A 6,254-nucleotide genomic window follows, 5' to 3' on the forward strand; every position below is an offset into this window, starting at 1 on the left:
TTTCATTTGGAGGCATATGACTCTATTTGCAACACGATTGGGGGTCAAGGTTTTACACCGGATGAGGTTAAGTTGGTTTTATTTCAATTTTCATTGGAGGATAAAGCGAAGAGATGGTTTTACACATTGCCATCCGCATCGATTTATACTTGGGCCGAGATGCAACAAAGGTTCTTAGAAGAGTTTTACACGGCCCAAAAGACTAATGATGCGAGACGAAGTTTGAGGTCTTTCCAACAACAATCGGGTGAAATGTTTCATGAAGCATTTGAGAGGTTCAACATGATGATCAAGAATTGTCCTCATCATGGTATAGTTCTTTGGGAGTTGTTGAATGCTTTTCATGAAGGGTTGAATGCGGAAGATGAATGGGATTTGATGTCAATCACCAATGGTACTTTTGGTACAAATTATGAACAAGATGATTGGGCATTTTTAGAGCAAATGTCGGTCACTTTGAAGAGAAAGGCTCAAACTGCAATAAGAGCAAGACCGGCAATTGGAAGACCATAAGTTCATGCCGTGGAAGATGTGGGGGTACAAACTACTAATCAAAGAATTGATGTTTGTACCAATTGTAATGAGTTGGGTCATGGGGCTGATGTGTGTACGATAGGTCAAGCACAAGTTGAAGAGGTAAATGCACTACAAGGTCAAGGGGGTGGTAATCGGAATTTCAACATGAACTCAAACACTTACCACCCCGGGTTGAGAAATCATCCAAATTTCCGTTATGGAAATCAAGCAACTCAACTCAATCCGAATTTCCAAGGGACTTCTCAAACCACCTTTATCCCTCGTCAACAATACTTCAATCAAGGAAATCAAAGTCAATTTCAAGGAACGGGTGGTAATCAAGGTGGGTCTTCGGGCAAAAGTTCATCAAGTGGGAATGAAGTGATGGACATGCTAAAGATGATGCAACAAGAGATGCAAAAGAGGAATCAGTTGGATGAAGCTCGTATACAAAAGGATGAAATTCGTGACAAGGCCATCCAATCATTGACAACTCAAATGGGCCAACTTGCGACCGAGGTATCTAACTTGAAGAAGAACAAAGGTCAACTCCCGAGCGACACCAAGGTGAACCCTTCTCACACTACTTCTCGCAATGTGCCGATTAATCAGGTAAGTGTTTTAAGAAGTGGTAAGGAGTTTAAAATCAATACCACATAGGAGTTAGTTGAAGGTGTGGTAGAGGATGTGACGGGGATAGAAAGTGAAGATGAACAAGCTTCACCCATTCAACCCTCTAAATCATCCATGTTTTCAAACAAAGATTCGGGTCAAAATGAACTTTTAAATGATAAGAGCAAGGAAGTGGAAGAGGTTCCAGTTCCATTTCCTTCGGCTTTGATCGATCCGGGTAAGAAAAACGTGATTTTAAAATGGGGTCCTCAAAAGGAGGAGATGTGGGAGGTATTTAAACAGGTTAAAGTTAATATTCCTTTACTTGAGGCAATAAAACAAGTACCCGCATATGCAAAATTTTTAAAAGAATTCTGTACTCAGAAAAGACAACAAAAGGTTCCTAAACGGGTTGATTTAACTGAACGAGTGAGTGCAATTCTTAAGGGTGATCTCCCGCCCAAGCTTCAAGATCTGGGAGCGCCCTTGATTAACATTCAAGTAGGTGACTTTCAAATGTCACGGGCGTTATTGGATCTTGGAGCGGGTGTGAGTATTTTACCAGGGGGTTTATATGATCAATATGATTTTGGTCCACTTAAACGAGTTGAGACCACAGTTGTATTGGCTGATTTATCTCACAAACTTCCTCGGGGGATCGTGCGGGATGTTATCGTTAAAGTAGAGGAATTTTATTATCTTGTTGACTTTTTGGTTTTGGATTACTCGTCGGTTGACCCAACACAACAGCAAAACGTTATATTGGGTCGGCCATTTTCAAATACTGCTCATGCTATTATTGATTGCCGGTTTGGTACAGTTGACATGGCCTTTGGAAATAGAAAAATGCATTTAAATGTGTTTACTAATGTTGCTAATTCATTGGCTAGTGAAGAATGTTTTATGGCAGATATCATAGATAGGTGTGTACCACACGAGTATGAGGAAGGTATGTTGGATATTTGTGTTTGTGATGATTCTGAACTGGTTCACATTTGTGCATTGGAGTTAGAGGAAATGAAACAAGAGGTATTGGCAATGCAAGAAGGAAGACCACCGTGGACTCATCAGGTGGAAAGTCTACCAACAGAAATCAATTCGGACACCAAACCCTCATTGATTTGTCCTCCCAAGGTGGAATTGAAAGAATTGCCAAGTCATCTCAAGTATGCGTTTTTGGGAGAAGGTGAGACGTTGCCGGTTATCATTGACTCTAAATTGAATGAGGCTCAAGAAGAAGGATTGTTGGAAGTTTTGAAAGCTCACAAGGCGGGGATAGGGTGGACTATAGCCGATTTGAAGGGTATTAGTCCATCTGTAGTCATGCACAAAATCATCACCACCAATGATGCAAAGCTGACTCGGGAAACTCAAAGGAGGTTGAATCCCAATTTGCGGAGGTGGTGAAAAAGGAAGTTATCAAATGGTTGGATGCGGGAATCATCTATCCCATTTCAGATAGTGTATGGGTAAGTCCAACACAGGTAGTTCCAAAGAAAGCCAGCATCTAGGTAATTAAAGATGAAAGTGGTGAACAAATCACCACCCGACCAGTAAGCGAGTGGCGAGTATGCTTTATTGCAATTAACAGGTCAAACAATCCTATGAGCAATTATTATAGAAATCGACAAACTAATCGTTCTGATCGAAATAAACCTAAAATGACTGATTGTACGAACATACTAAACATCAATACTCATAGATTAACATCAAAACAATTACAATTAGTTGTTCTAGTACATGAGAAATAAACTGAAAGATTACAAACTATACATCCCGGGTATGATTCGAAGGATCTAGCCGCGTCTCAGCATCTCCCGGTCTTCGATTATGATGATTTGGATCATATCTATGGCCTTGAGATGAATGGAAGTGATGGTGGGCAGCTATTCTCCACCAAAAATGCTCTGGAAACTGAATGGAACTGAATGGAATCGATTAGGGTCGTCAAAACATGTTTTAAACAAAAACCCTAACTTTCCCGTTTTTGGGAACCATCGCGCAGCGCCATGGTCTAGGAAACGAGATGGTCCAAAATAACTTCATATTTGGATTCCTCTCGTTGAGAAACCCAAAATTCATATATTATGGGTCCCGTAACTCATTTTCTAGCCCATGATATGCTCATTTTACTTCCTGGTCGCTTTTTGTGAACCCATATTGTTCAGTTTTAGCATCGGCTTTAGGTTTCTCATCCAAACTCCTCCCGAATCCTTCTAACACTTCCTAAGACTTCAATTTATGCTCCGGTATTCCCGAGATATCATTCCATGCTCTTACAAGCCTCCAATTTAGCATCTTTAACGATCAATGACCTGAAATACAAAAGCACGTATGAAGTAGCAAAGTTCTAACAATATACTAAACAAAACTACATAATTAACACACTAATATATATACAAAATACCCGAACATCAGCGCCGCATGGTGGGGAGGTCAAAGCCGACCACGCGGCGCGGTGGGCATGCTTCTAGAAGTTTCCTACGAAATTTGGGTTTGGGCCTTGATTTTTCCTATTTAAACACCCCTAAACTCAACCTTAAACATAACCTGAATACCCTAGACGGCTGGGACGAATTTGGGAGCTTAAGAGGTGATATTTTGGAGGATTTGGAGGCTTGGAATCATTCGGTGGCGTGTGCTTATCGATCAAGAACGAAGACCCCGGGTTTTATTGCCTTAATCTTTCATTTCTTTTGTTTTCCACCATGATTTCGTTTATCATTGTTTTGTTTTACTTTAAGATGTAGACTAAACCTTATAGACTTCCTAGACTTATGATGAACCTACTTTGACTTTGTGTTTTGATTTGGGATTTATTTATTGATATGGTTTTATGATTTAGTAAAAGGTTTAATTATATTAAATTGATGCATATGGATATTTAGGATTGTTTGATTAATTGTTATTATTCCATAGTAATCTTGATTATTGTTTTTCATTATGATAGGTTGCTATTAGGTCAATTATTTTATGTTCTTGATTATTTTATGATTGATTTGCAATAAGATTATAGGAATAATAATTATTAATTAAACAAGCCAAAGTGTGCTGCTAACCTAAATCTGTAAAGTGCTAAGTTATTGATAGATCTTTATTATTTGATCTTGCTAGATTTAGTTCTTCGTAAGCAATCCGTCTAGGTTTGATTATTTAATTATTGTCTATTGAATCAATTAAATATTTTAAACTGCCTTTGAATTCGGCGCTGTAAGGTAGGATTTCGTATAAAGTAACTAAGTCATAAATATTAGGTGACCGTAATGAAACTTGATTTTTAATACTGGTGCGCGTTAAAACTTATTAGAAACCCATAGGTGTCTCTTGAGAAGGGTCAGGGGTCCTGTTTGGGTTTTCTCTTAGGTGTCTATTTTAGATCCCAGTCCATAACTAATATTTTCCCGGTTAATTAACAACTGAAATTTAAGGGATTCTAGCCTAGGTATTTTTCTCATCATCATCTTATTTAGTCAAACTTGTGTTTTCGTTTAATTTACTTGTTTTCTTAAATTAGTTTTTAATAATAATTTTAAATTAGTATTTTAATTAAGAAACCCCCCCCCCCCTCAAATAAATATAAATTAATAAGTCGTGTCTGTAGTTGAGTCTAATTAGCTAATAAACGTAGTTTAAAGAGTCTCGTGGGTTCGATATCCGGACTTAGTTAGCTTTACTAGAGTTGATCGGTTCACTTGCCGGTTAGTAGTTTAGTCGAGTTTTAGAGAGTCTGGAGTATTACTTAGTGTGTAGATTAGCGTAATTTTAGTTAATAATATTAAACTACTTTTAGCACATCACTTGATTTCGGCAGCCGTGGCTTCCTTCTCCTTATTTGCAGAATAGATTGATTGGGAGTGGGGGTGTTAGGGTTTGCTTTGAGAGAAGAAACACTAATTCTTATTCTTCTTGTTGCCGGTCGCCGTTGTTGGTTTTAAACGTACGTTTGTTGTGTCTTTTGTTTGTATAACTTGTTTTTAAGGGTTACCCAATGTACCCTTTCATTATCATTAATTTTATATTATAAAATATTTAACGCTTATACATACGAATCAAAATTTTGTTATTTTGAGTCATTTTTTATAAAATTTTCACCGATCTTTGACATATCTAAATCTAAATTTCTTTTTTATGAAAAGAATCTTATTTAGACAAAAAATAGATATAGATAATGAATAAGAAAAAAGAATTCGTTTTGAACAATAGATGTCTTTCACATCCAACTATAACAACGAGTAACTTTTAAATGGCAGTTCCAAAAAAACGTACTTCGATATCAAAAAAGCGTATTCGTAAAAATATTTGGAAAAGGAAAGGATATGGGGCGTCGTTAAAAGCTTTGTCATTAGGGAAATCTCTTTCTACCGGCAATTCAAAAAGTTTTTTTGTACGACAAACAAATAAGTCCTAAAATATAAGTCCTAAAATATCGGAATAATCAGAATGGATTTTACTAAAAAAAAAAGTCTCAGTAATTTGTTAATATCAAAGTTAATCTAAAATGAACAATTGGCAGTCCCTATTCTAATCAATATGAAATAGACCCTTCATTTTAGAAAAGAATTCTTTTGTTTTCGGAAAAAAGAAGAATCAAGAAAAAAATACAAAATTTTTTCTTTCTTTTTAGTATATTTTCACTCAAATTTTGGTAGTGGGGAGTCTTCTTTTCCCCATCGACCTTTACAATTACAAGAATGAAAAATTTTTCTGTTTTTCGGGAAGGCCAGATATAAGATTTTTAGTTCAAATTAATGACGTGTTGAAACTAATTCATTCCGTGTTAAAAATTTTTGAATAACTTTCTGACTTCTTAATTTATTTATTACTTAATTTATATTTATTTATTTCTTAATTTATTTATTATATGTTAATTTATTTACGATATGGATATGTAATGAGTTTTCTATATATCGATATCTCCAATTTTCAGTCCAATCAAAAAAAGAACTTAATTTGTGCACTATTTTGTACAAAAATGTGTCAATTTGGAGTAATCTAAAATAGACATATTTTCAATGAATTGAAATTTTTTTTTTCAATTTATGAAATTAGATAAATCATAAAGAATGACAAAAAAAGTAAATAAAATTAAATAAAATGAAACTAATGAACCTTCAAATTGACTTTTG

The 6,254-nt window shown here is 35.8% G+C and overlaps 1 pseudogene; it reads right to left on the reverse strand.

The window, feature by feature from the left end:
* Nucleotides 1–213: 213 nt before the first annotated feature.
* On the reverse strand, nt 214–314 carry LOC143534785 (small nucleolar RNA R71; annotated as a pseudogene).
* Nucleotides 315–6,254: the final 5,940 nt, after the last annotated feature.

The sequence above is a fragment of the Bidens hawaiensis genome, unplaced genomic scaffold (genome assembly GCF_021521415.1).
Source record: "Bidens hawaiensis isolate Kalapana, Puna unplaced genomic scaffold, B.hawaiensis_p1.1 tig00010343_1, whole genome shotgun sequence".
Lineage (NCBI taxonomy): Eukaryota > Viridiplantae > Streptophyta > Magnoliopsida > Asterales > Asteraceae > Bidens > Bidens hawaiensis.